At 37.2% G+C, this 13,574-nt stretch overlaps 1 protein-coding gene and 1 pseudogene across 1 annotated transcript in view; one reads left to right on the forward strand and one right to left on the reverse strand.

Annotated features, from left to right (window-relative positions):
- The window catches only part of GPC3 (glypican 3), a 456,271-nt gene that overhangs the window by 266,009 nt on the left and 176,688 nt on the right, over positions 1-13,574 (forward strand). The gene's annotated exons all lie outside the window — the stretch shown is intronic.
- LOC135269426 (small nucleolar RNA U3) lies at positions 7,408-7,493 on the reverse strand (annotated as a pseudogene).

The following is a 13,574-nucleotide window of genomic DNA, read 5'->3' on the forward strand; positions in this document are numbered from 1 at the left end:
GAACCTCAGTTGATAAAAATAGGCATGATATCTTGCCTCACAGGGCTGGTTATAAACTTCCATGTGATAACGTAATGTCGACAAGTGCTTTGTAAAGAATAAAGGACTTTGCCCAGCCTGTTAGTTATGAAAATATCTACTATACATATTTCACCAAAGTAGTCTGGGGTGCCCTCAGTTCCTGAATAGCCTGCACAGCAATAAAATAGCTATCTCTTGATTATTCACACTAATGGTAAGGGGAATGTGTTAGGCCACTTACATTGCTATAAAGGAATACCTGAGGCTGAGTAATTTATAAAGAAAAGAGGTTTAATTGGCTCACGGTTCTGCAGACTGCACAAGAAGCACGGCACCAGCATCTGCTTCTGATGAGGGCTTCAGGAAACTTCCACTCCTGACAGAAGGTAAAGAGAGAGCAGGAGATACCACGTTGCAAGAGAGGGAGCAAGAGAGAGAGAGAGAGAGAGAGAGGGTGACACACTCTTTTAAACAACCACATCTTGCGTGAACTCAGAACAAGAACTCACTCATTACCTCAAGGAGGGCACCAAGACATTCATAAAGGATCTGCCCTCATGACCCAAACACCTCCTACCTGGCCCCACCTTCAATATGGGAGATCACATTTCAACATGAGATTTGGAGGGGACAAACATCCGAATCGTATCAGGTGAGGAGCACAGATCATGCAAAACAGAAACTCATTCTACCATTTGTGTTTGTGTTTAAAATACATTTTGTTTGGGGAAGTCTCTGAACTCTGTTTGCTGAAAGTAAAATTCAACTGAGGTAGAATCCCAGAAGCTGGCCATGTGCAAGTCCCTTCCCTTTTCTGGGCCTCAGTTCCCTACCTGTAGAAGGGAGAATTGTCCTAACTTGTCACACAGTCCCTGCCAGCTCTGATGTTCATGTGTCTGTGAGTCTAGACACATGGAAGGCACAGGGGAAAGCCAGTTTTAGATGATGCACAAAGTTTTATCGGGCAGCTGAAGTTGTGCAAATACTAGGGGGAAAATCACAAGCTTCCAAAATAGTATCGCCTCATTAATAGAATGGGCAAAGAGAGAAGTCAATTCTGAGTGTAAGAAACCATGACTGACATTTTAGGAACTGATCAAAAGAAGCGATTGGAAGAAAGTGAAAATAACATCTGTAGACAGGAAGGCCTGGGATGATAGCAATGTGTAATGCTGCTGTCACAGAGGGAAATGTGCAAGATGAGTCTCTGTGCTGTTTCTGTTTGGGGGTCACACCCTTCTCAATTCACCTGATTCTTTTCCTCTCCTTTCAATCATATACTTTTTCAAAATTCATCTCAGAAGTATCTCTGAGCCATTCTGATTACAACTTTTGCTAAAACTAGTCAGCAGAGGTCTGCTTACAGTGCAGGGCAATCAGCAGAGACCCAAGGTATTGGTCAGAGATGTATCTTAATTTAGATGGACTGTGGCTAACTGGTTTGGCTGAAGTTACAATCAGAGCAATTTTGCAACAGCACTGCTGCCTACCAGGTACAAAGCTTCCTGTACAATTTTAGGAATGATGCCTGGTTAAATATAGTGTTTTGTACTATTTGCATGAGAAGTGAAATATGAAAACGACATTATTGCACTTTAATATTTTATTCTATTAACTCATACAGTACTCCTTCAGCCTGTAATGAGAATGACAGTGAGAAAATAAGATCCAAAGTTAGCCTCTTCTAACATACTGTGCTATGTGGTGGTATCCTGTACTCTGAACCTTGTAAATTGGAAAGACAGTGGCATTGTTGTATGTAATTTGGGGTTCTGTGATAGGGTGGTATGTAATGTTCCATGATAGTCAATCCTGGTTTTATATGCCATGCATTCCAAGAAAAAAAATCTTAAATAATACTCAAGTCGTAATTGTATATAATAAATAGGAACAGACATGTGACTAGTAACAAACTTTGAAAAATGGAGTACAGGTGCATATTAGTCAATATCAGATAAGTTACAGACTATAAAGGGGCCTATTAGACTGTATCCATATGTATAATAATATGATTTTATTGTTGAGGTATGAGTTATTTTTATATTTAGAGTATTAGACCTTTATTAGATATATGATTTGAGAACATTATCTCTCATAATGTGGGTTGTGTTTTCCTTTTCTTAATAGTGTCCTTTGAAGCCCCAAAGTGCTTTAATTTTTATGGAGTCCATTTCATCTGTTTTTTACTTTGGTTATTTGTGCTTTTGGTGTCATATCTAAGAGAACATTGTCAAATCCAGGGTTACAAAAATGTACACAATTTTTCTTTAAGAGTTTTCTAGATTTAGCACTTAAATTTAGGTCTTTATCCATTTTTATTTAATTTTTATTTATGGAGTGAAGTAGGGGTCCAAATTCAGGGATATGTGACTGGAATAGGCTTGCTAGTATTCTGTTGAGGATTTGTTAGTCTATCTTCATAAATGATATTGTCTGCAGTTTTTTAGTGATGTCTTTGTCTAATTTTGGTGTCAGGGTGATACTGACCTCAGATAATGGGTTGGTAAGTGGTCTATCTTTTCTATTTTTGAGAAGAGTTTTTGAAGGATTGGTGCAAATTTTTTTAAAGTTTGGCAGAACTCACCAGTGAAGCCTCTGGACCTGGGCTTTTTAAATTATAAGTTCAGTCTCTTTGTTTATGGGTCTGTTCATTTCCTATTTCTTCTTGAGTCTTTCTAGGAATTTGTCCATTTCATCAAAGTTATCTATTTTTTGGCGTAAAGTTGTTCATAGTATTCTGTTATGATCCTTATTTTATTTCTGTGAGGTTACTAGTAGTGTCCTCTCTCTCTCATTCCTGATTTTAGTAATTTGGGTCTCTTCTCTTTTTTCTTTATCAATCTAGCTAAAGGTTTATCAGGTTGTTTTTTTTTTTTATCTTTTCACAGAACTAGCTTTTATTTTTATTCATTTTCACTAATGTTTTTCTATTCTCTATTTCAGTTATTTCCATTTTAGTCTTTATATTTCTGTCTGCTTGGTTTGGGGGTTTTCTTTGCTGTTCTTTTTGTAGTTTCTTAAGGTAGAAGCTTAAGTTATTGATTTGGGATCTTCCTTATTATTTTTAAAGAAATTTTTATTTCAGTAGTTTGGAGGATCAGGTGGTTTTTGGTTACATGGAGAAGTTCTTTAGGGGTGACGTTTTAGATTTTCGTGCACATATCACCTGAGCCGTGTACGCTGTACCCAATGTGTAGTCTTTTATTTCTCACCCCCCTCCCACCTTTCCCCCTGAGTCCCCAAAGTCCATTATATTATTCTTACGCCTTTGCGTCCTCATAGCTTAACTCCCACTTACAAGTGAGAACATATGATGTTTGGTTTTCCTTTCCTAAGTTAACTTCACTTAGAATAGTGGTCTTTAGTTCCATCCAGCTTCCTGCAAATGTCATTATTTTGCTTCTTTACATGGCTGAGTAGTATTCCATGCTGTATATATACCATATTTTCTTTATCCACTTGTTGGTTGATGGGCATCATATTAGTTTGTTTTAACACTGCTGATAAAGACATACCCGAGACTGGGCAATTTGCAAAAGAGAGAGGTTTAATGGACTTACAGTTCCACGTGTCTGTGGAAGCCTCACAATCATGGCCAAAGGCAAGGAGGAGCAAGTCACCTCTTACAGGGATGGCAGCAGGCAAAGAGAGAAAACCCGTGCAGAAGAACTCCTCTTTCTAAAACCATCAGATCTCATGAGACTTATTCACTATCACGAGAACAGCATGGAAAAGACTTGTCCCCATGATTCAATTACCTCCCACCAGGGATCTCCCACACATGTGCAAATTCAGGATAAGGTTTTGGTGGGGATACAGCCAAACCATATCAGGCATTTAGGTTGGTTCCATATTTTTGCAATTGCAAATTGTGCTGCCGTAAACTCATGTGTGCAAATGTCTTCTTATATATTCGGTAGATACCCAGTAGTGGGATTGCTGGATCCAATGGTAGTTCTACTTTTAGTTCCTTAAGGGCTCTCCATACTGTTTTCCATAGTTGCTGTACTAGTTGACACTCCCACCAACAGTGTAGAAGTGTTCCTTTTTCACCACATACATATCAACATCTGTTATTTTTTGATTTTTAAATTATGGCCATTCTTGCAGGAGTAAGGTGGTTTCTCATTGTGGCTTTAATTTGCATTTCTCTGATAGTAATGTTGAGTATTTTTTCATATGTTTGTTGGCCATTTGTTTATCTTCTATTCATGCATGTCCATTGCCCACTTTTGGATGGGACTATTTATTTTTTTCTTTGTGATTTGTTTGTGTTCCTTGTAGATTCTGGATGTTAGTCTTTTGTTAAATGCATAGTTTGTGAAAATTTTCTGCCAGTCTGTGGGCTGTCTATTTATTCTGCTGATTATTTCTTTTGCCGTGCAGAAGCTTTTTAGTTTAATTAGATGCCATTTATTTATTTTTGTTTAAAGTCCTCTTTAATATAGGCATTTACAGCTATAAATTTCTAAGTGCTGCCTTCTCTACATATGATAATTTTTGTTAAGTTGTGTTTTCATTTTCTTTCATCTCATAGTGTTTTCTAATTTCCCTTTCATTTCATCTTTGGCCTATTGGTTATTTAGGAGTGTGTATGTTTAATTTCCACATATTTGTGAATTTCCCAAATTTCCTTCTGTTATTGTTTTCTAATTTTATTCCATTGTGATCAGAAAATGTACTTGTATGATTTCAAACATTTTAAATTTATTGAGACTTGTTTTATAGCCTAACATGTACCCTGTACAGAAGAATGTTCCATGTGAAGTAGAGAATTGTGTTTTACTGCTGTTCTATGGAGTGTTCTATAGATGTCTGTTTGATCTAGAATATAAAGTCTTCCATTTCCTTTATATTCTGCCTACTTGTTTGAACTATCCATTATGGAAAGTGGGGAACTGAAAACTCCAAATATTGTTGTCGTATGATCTGTTTCTCCTTTCAATTCTGGTAGTTTTACTTCATGTATTTTGGACGCATATACATATATGTTTATTATTATTCTATCTTCCTGATAGATTGACACATTTATCATTATAAAATGTCTTTCTTTGTCTCTAGTAACAATTTTTGTCTCAAAGTCTGGTATTTTCCCCAATATTAGTACAGCCACTCTAGATGTCTATTGATTATAGTTAGTATATCTTTTTCTATCCTTTACTTTCAACATATTTGTGTCTTTGAATCTAAAGTGTGTCTCTTGTAGACAGCATAGACTTGCACCATGTTGTTTTAAATCTATTTTGCATATCCCTTCCTTCTGATTGTAGTGTTCAATCCATTTGTATTTAATATAATTAAACAAGTAATTAATAATGAATAAGTAATGAAATAAGGTAGGATTTGTATCTGTCATTTTCTACTTGATTTCTAAATGACTTGTGCTTTATTTGTTTGTCGATTTGTCCAGTATTGCCTTCTTTTGTGAGACAGAGTTTTGCTCTGTCACCTAGGCTGGAGGGCAGTGGCATGATCTTGGCACACTGCAACCTCCACCTCCCAGGTTCAAGCGAGTCTCCTACCTCAGCCTCCCGAGTAGCTGGGACTACAGGTGCCCACCACCATGCCCGGATAATTTTTGTATTTTTTGTAGAGACAGGCTTTCACCATATTGGTCAGGCTGGTCCCGAACTCCTGATCTTGTGATCCACCCACTTTGGCCTCCCAGAGTGCTGGGATTACAGGCATGAGCCAAAGATATTTTCTTAGTGGTTGCCCTGGAAATTGCAACTAACATTTTATAACAATCTAATTTGGATTAATACCAACTTGATTTTAATAGCATGTAAATCCTTTTTTTTCTATAAAGCTTAATTCCCTAACCCCTTCACATGCTATTACTGTCATATAAATTACATTTACAAACATTGTATTCCAATCACAGATTTATAATTATTGCTTATGTAGTTGTGTTTTAAATCAGATAGGTGGAAAAAAGAGTTATAACCAAAAATATATTTATACTGTTTTCCATGTTAACCTATATAGTAAACTTTGTGATGTTTTGTCTTTTTTGTTTGTTTGTTTTCTAGAGACAGGGTCTCACTCTGTTGCCCAGGCTGGAGGGTAGTGGCACAATCATGGTTCACTGTAGCTTCCACCTCCTGGGATCAAGCAATCCTTCCACCTCAACCTTATTTCTTTTTTTTTTTTTTTTTTTTTTATTGCATTTTAGGTTTTGGGGTACATGTGAAGAACATGCAAGGTTGTTTCACAGGTGCACACCTGGCAGTATGATTTGCTGCCTCCCTCCCCTTCACCTATATCTGGCATTTCTCCCCATGCTATCCCTCCCCAACTCCCCACCCCCCCACTATCCCCCCTCCCCCCAACAGACCCCCGTGTATAGTGCTCCCCTCCCTGTGTCCATGTGTTCTCCTTGTTCAACACCCGCCTATGAGTGAGAACATGTGGTGTTTGATTTTGTGTTCTTGTGTCAGTTTGCTGAGAATGATGTTTTCCAGGTTCATCCATGTCCCTACGAAGGATGTGAACTCCTCCTTTTTAATGGCTGCATAATATTCCATGGTGTATATGTGCCACATTTTTCCTGTCCAGTCTATCATCGATGGGCATTTGGGCTGGTTCCAGGTCTTTGCTATTGTAAACTGTGCTGCAATGAACATTTGTGTGCATGTGTCCTTATAGTAGAACGATTTATAATCCTTTGGATATATGCCCAGTAATGGGATTGCTGGGTCAAATGGAATTTCTATTTCTAGGTCCTTGAGGAATCGCCACACTGTTTTCCACAGTGGTTGAACTAATTTACACTCCCACCAACAGTGTAAAAGTGTTCCTATTTCTCCACATCCTCTCCAGCATCTGTTGTCTCCAGATTTTTTAATGATCGCCATTCTAACTGGCATGAGATGGTATCTCAATGTAGTTTTGATTTGCATTTCTCTAATGACCAGTGATGATGAGCATTTTTTCATATGTTTGTTGGCCTCATGTATGTCTTCTTTTGTAAAGTATCTGTTCATATCCTTCGCCCATTTTTGAATGGGCTTGTTTGTTTTTTTCTTGTAAATCTTTTTTAGTTCATTGTAAATTCTGGATATCAGCCCTTTGTCAGACGGGTAGGCTGCAAAAATTTTTTCCCATTCTGTTGGTTGCCGATTCACTCTATTGACTGTTTCTTTTGCCGTGCAAAAGCTGTGGAGTTTGATTAGGTCCCATTTGTCTATTTTGGCTTTTGTTGCCAATGCTTTTGGTGTTTTGGTCATGAAGTCCTTGCCTACGCCTATGTCCTGAATGGTTTTGCCTAGGTTTCCTTCTAGTGATTTTATGGTGTTAGGTCTTATGTTTAAGTCTTTAATCCATCTGGAGTCAATTTTAGTGTAAGGTGTCAGGAAGGGGTCCAGTTTCTGCTTTCTGCATATGGCTAGCCAGTTTATTCGGTGCTCTACACATTCAGAGAAACTTCTCTAGTAACAAACTATAGAAATGATCCCTGAAAGTATAGTCTTCAACCTTATTTCTTTATGTGAATTAAGTTACAGGATGCATACTGAAGGACTCTTTCTATTGTTTCCTGTGGTGTATATTTGCTAGTGATAAGCTCTCTCAATTTTTCTTTATCTGGAAATGCCTTAATTTCACTTTCATTTTTCATGGATACTTATGATCATCATGGAATTATTGGGTGACAGTTTTTTCCTTTCAGCGATTTGAATTTATCATCCCATTGCCTTCTTGTATTTCTACTTTCTGAAGAGAAAGCAACTATAGTCAGGTGTGGTGGGTCATGCCTGTAATCACAGCATTTTGGGAGGCTGAGGCAGGCGGATCACTTGATGCCAGGAGTTCGAGACCAGCTTGGTCAACATGGTGATCATCCCGTTTCTACCAAAAACACAAAAATTAGCTGGGCGTGGTGGTGCATGGCTGCCATTCCAGCTACTCGCTAGGCTGAGGCACGAGAATCACATGAACTCAGGAGACAGAGGTTACAGTGAGCTGAGATTGTGCCACTGCCTTCCAGCCTGGGTGACAGAGTGAGATTTTGTCTCAAAAAATTAAACACGAAAAAAAAGCAACTGTTAATCTTATTGAGGGCCCTTTGAATGCAATGAATTACTTCATTCTTGCTGCTTTCAAGATTCTCTTTGTCTTTTTACAGTTTGATTATCATGTGTCTACTTGGAATTCACTGAGTTGCTTGTATGTGTGGATTAATGTTTTCCATCAAATTTGGGAAATTTTTAGCCATTATTTCTTCAAGTATTCTTTCTGCCTTTTTCTTCCTCTCTTCTCTTTCTGAAACTTCCATTCTATGTGTGTTGGTACACTTACTGGTGTTCCATAGGATTCTGAGGTGCTACTCATTCTTCTTCATCCTGTTTTCTTTGTCTTCCTCAGATAGATCAATTGATCTATCTTCAAATGTGATTATTTTTTCTTTTGCATACTCAAATTTCCTGCTAAGCCCTATTAATGAACTTTTAATTTCAGTTATCGTAATTTTCAATTCCAGAATTTCTAGTTGGTTCTTCTTTTAAAAAAGTAATTTCTATCTTTTTGCCTATCAAGGCATCATTCTCCTACTATCTTTTAGTTCGTTAGGCATTGTTTTATTTAAGTGTTTGAACGTATTTAAAATGGCTAATTTGAAGTTTTTGTCTAATAAAGCCCATATCTGGGCTTCCTGAGAGATACTGTCTGTTGATTGACTTTTTTCCCTGTAGATGGGCCATGCTTTCTTATTTCTTTACATCTCTTGTAATTTTCTTTGTCAAAAACGAGATATTTAAAGAATATAATGTAATATCTCTGGAAATCAGATTCTTCCACTTTCCCCAGGGCTTTGTTATTGGTTTTTGTTATTGTGGTGGTATATTTTGTTATTATTGTGTCATAGTTCTTAATTCTTTGTAACTTTTCTGAACCAATTCTATAGAATCTGTATTCTTTGTTATGTATAGCCACTGAAGTCTTTGTTCAGTTAGCTTAGTGATAGTGAGTTAACTATTAAACAGTGTTTTCCTTAACTTTCTGGAACCGGTAAGTCTCTCAGTCTGCTAAAGTGCTCTTTGTGTATGCTGGATACACCTTTAACATTCAGCCTAGCAGTCAAAGACCCTGCCTTAGTCATCAGTTCCTGCTTGCACAGAACCTCAAGGTCAGTCAAAGGTGAGGGAATAGGACCTTCTCATATCTTTCTTGAGTATGAGTATAGCCTTGGACATGCACACAGCTCTATGCTTGAGTGTAACCTACTAGATCCCCAGGAATATGTAGCTTTTATAGCCCTTACAGACATGTTCCCCAGATTTTCCTTTAAATTTTTTGGTTAGCCTATTATTTGCTCCAACTGTTTTCTTCTTGCTTCAGGCAGCTACAAAGTTAAATAATTACCTCTAATTGAGTTCCACAAATGTCCCCAGGGAAAAGGATTTTGCACAGGTGAGCTCAATATCAGTTCAAATAAAAACAGCCTTGCAAATGGGGTATTTTAGGTAACCTTCAGACAGGTCAAATTATTACAGTTCACTGAGAGTATAGCTTTGAAAGAACTCCAACCTGTATTAATCAGGACTCTCTAGAGGGACAGAACTAATAGGATAGATGTATATATTAAAAGGAGTTTGTTAAGGAGTATTGACTCACACAATTGCAAGGTGAAGTCCCACAATAGGCCATCTGCAAGCTGAGGAGCAAGGAAGCCAGTCCGCGTCCCAAAACCTCAAAATTAGGGAAGTTGACAGAGCAGCCTTCAGTCTGTGGCTGAAGACCCAAGAGCCCCTGGCAAACCACTAGTTTTAAGTTTGAGTCCAAAAGCTGAAGAACTTGGAGTCTGATGTTCAAGGGTAGGAAGCATCCAGCACAGGAGAAAGATAAAGGCCAGAAGACTCAGCTAGTCTAGTCCTTCCACGTTCTTCTGCCTGCTTTATTTTTGTCATGCTGGCAGCTGATTAGATGGTGCCCACCCAGATTGATGATGGGTCTGCCTCTACCAGCCCACTGACTCAAATGTTAATCTCCTTTGGCAACACCCTCACAGACACACCCAGGAACAATACTTTGCATCCTTCAATCCAATCAAGTTGACGCTCAATATTAACCATCACAAACCCTATTCTGCTCCCTCCAGTTGCTGCCAGGATGCTAGATTTCACCCTGAATGTGAGCTGTTAGTTTTCAAAAGTACTTCAGAGCTGGAGAGGAGGGATGAGAATAGGGAAGTTAAAATGCCATAACGCTCACTCTTCTTACTGACATTCAGCTATTTTCTTGAATAAATGCTTCTTGGATTACTGCAAATACTTTTATTAAATTCCAGAGCTCCAAAGAAGTTAGTTCTGAACATTTTTGCTAATTTTCTCATTGCTTTTATGGAGGAGCACTTAAAACATTGTCCAGCACATAGTAGGTGATGAATTAATATGTTATTATTCATAAATGCCATTTTATTTATATTTATTTATAAATAATTTAATTTATAATTGACTTATAAATTATTAATTTCAGATTATTTTGGATGTTAGTGTAGAGCAGAGATTATGGTATCAGGACCCCTTTACATTCTTAAAAGCTTTACAGGAACCCAAAGAGATGTTAATGGAGTTATATCTATTGTTATTTGCTGCATTAGACATGAAAACCAGGGATATTAAAAGCATTTACTTAATAATTCATTTAAAGTTAATAATAAAGTAATCAGACACTCATATATATTTTTTCAAGGTATGCTTTTGAAAACAAAATATTTTAGTGGGAAGAATAACATTGTTTTACAGTTTTGCAAATATCTTTAATTTTTTACTTAATAGTAGACAACTGGATTCTCGTATCTTCTGCTCTCAATCTTGTTTGACTGAGGAAAATTTGGTCTCACAAATATATACAGTTGAAAAAAGAACTGTTCTAATACCCTCTTTTGATAATTAGGGATATTTCCTCTGATACTACACAAGAAGTTGGCAAGTTATAGTTTCTTAAAGGTTAGTTTCAATAAAGCTGCAAAGATATCACTTGACTTTCATTTCTTGTTATGTTAAAATCTATCTTACATTTTGGGTGAATTATTAGTCATTGTGTGATTTTTGCATTATGATGATGCCTTGGTCATTTGAAAAATTTTGGCATACTGAGTTGTGCAGATTTTCCAAATATTAACACACTTCATTATATAACACAAAAACTCATATTCATTATTGTCAGCACTGTTCTTATCAGAAAAGCCTTTAAGTATTGGGAAGCTGTCAAGTTTCATAGTGGAAGATAACAAGTTTTCCCAAATTCTAATTTTTGTGTGAAAGTGCAAATTCTATCATTGACCATGAACGCTGTCAGTTTTTTTCCTTGAAGTAACAGGCTTGCTTTGTTCATTTCCAAGGAAATGCCTACAAAATACTTGAATTTGAATAAGAAGTAGCTGGGATTACAGGTGCCTGCCACCACACCTGGCTATTTGTGTGTCTGTGTGTATTTTTAGTAGAGATGGGTTTCACCGTGTTGGCCAGGCTGGTTTCGAACTCCTGATTTCAAGTGATCCACCCGCCTCCGCCTCCCAAAGTGTTGGGATTACAAGCGTGAGTCACTGTGGTGGCCTCTATGGGGATTTATTAGTTTTTCCACTATTTCATGTACTTCTACAGCTAATGTAATGCAGTAACTTACCCTATAGCATGTTTCAGTGCCTTTTTCATTTCTATTTGGAAAAGCCGGAACAAACACTTTTGACTTTTAAAGAGCTCGTAACATTTACTTTAAATGTTTAATTTCATTTCCTTTAAACTCCAAATAATTAACATCAAGATGACTCCACAATTTAACTTACACTCTAATATCCTATTCCAAAATGTTCTTCTGCATCAGAAAAATAAGATAAATTATGCACGTCTATAAGGTCAAGGAAAAGACAGCTTTTATCGTATTTTTGTTTCTTAATTACAATTGTAATGTACGGAGTAGAGCCCTTTCTTCTATGAGCCAGAACTCTCTGATAAGTTGTTTTGACACCTCTTTATCAGTTTTATACATAGACATTGCCACTGAGGGTTGGTGAAGTAAGTCTTCTATTCTCCTTTTTCAAAGCCAATCATTCATTCTTAAATATCAGAAAAGCGTGTTGCAAATAAATTTTATCTTAGCATATAATATCTACAATAAGTTATAGATAAATTTTAAAATTTATATTCAAAAATATTTTAAAGTGTTATTGCAAAATAAGACTACAAAGTATATTCACTTCATATATTTTCACATAGATACACAACTTCTAGATTTCCAAATAACAATTTATATGATAAGGTTACAAAGATTTTGTTATGCATAACCTAAATAACCAGTAAGAGCACTAAGTTCTGAGTATAAGTTAAACTCTGAAAATGCATGTATTTGTACTTGCTCCCTTAGAACATTCTAGAATACACAAATACATATTTCAGAACAGTGATATCACTTTACATCACATTGCCTCTTGAAATTTCCTCTGTATACTTTTGAGAGAATAAGAGTAAAAAGGACAAATAAAGTCTTAGTATTATTATGAAAATAGGTCTGCCCTTTAGGACCTCCCAAGAGGTCTCAGAGAACTGGAAGAAATGGATTGGAGGAGGTCAAACCTGGAGCTTTGGAGACCAATTAAGAGGCTGTAGGATGGTCTGTGTGGCAGTGGTTCTCCAACTTGTGCTCATCAGAACCCCCTGGAGGGCTTGTTAAAAGCTGGGCTCCGCTCCCAGGATTTCTGATTCAGTAGGTCTAAGTCTGGCCCCAAAACGTGGATTTCTAACAAGTGCCCAGATGGTATTGATGGTGCTTGTTTTAGGACCACGCTTTGAGAACCACTATGCCAGGGCCTTGCTAATCATCTCAGACTTTGCCCCCAGGTCTATTGAAGATGAAACTCTGGGAATAAGATTTTCAGGTTATTTGTATACACATTAAAGTTTGAGAAGCACTGCTCTAAGAGACAGTTGATGGAATCCTAGACCTAAAGATAGAGAAAAGTTCACAAATTGAAAAGTTATTTATACAAGACAATAAACAAGACTTCGTGTCTGGATGTAGAGAAGTTAGAGGGAAGGAGAAATCACCAGAAATTCTTTGGTTTCTTCTGGCTTGAGCAATTGAGTAGGTGGTAATTCCTTTTCATTGGGAAAAGGGACACAAGGAGATGAGTAGATTTGGGGGAGTGGTATTTGAATTCAGTATGAGTTGATTTACTACACAAAGTTCCCTTTTAACTCTGACATTATTGGTCTTGTGTGATTAAATAATAATGTCATGGACTCCTGGTGCTGCGAGAGGATTGGTAATGCATAAGAAGTGTTAGGCACACGTGCAAGATTCTGCTTTTAGCTGAGACTCCATTTGTGGCAGATATAAATTAGCAAAATATAAGTCTCTTCTACAGAAGGAGCATTTAAAACCTGTCTGCCATCCCTACAGCATTCAGCCCCTCAGACACCAACATGTGGGTACAAGACACAAGGTAAACAGCCAAAATCATGTACCACCTATTGGTAATTCGGGATTAGAAGAACAGAAGAGGATATTCCAGAGCAGACTGAACTAGATTGTGTGACTGCCAGCCATGGGCAAAT

This window comes from Aotus nancymaae, unplaced genomic scaffold, assembly GCF_030222135.1.
Source record: "Aotus nancymaae isolate 86718 unplaced genomic scaffold, 86718_ANA_hifiasm-v0.15.2.pri h1tg000004l, whole genome shotgun sequence".
Taxonomy (NCBI): Eukaryota; Metazoa; Chordata; class Mammalia; order Primates; family Aotidae; genus Aotus; species Aotus nancymaae.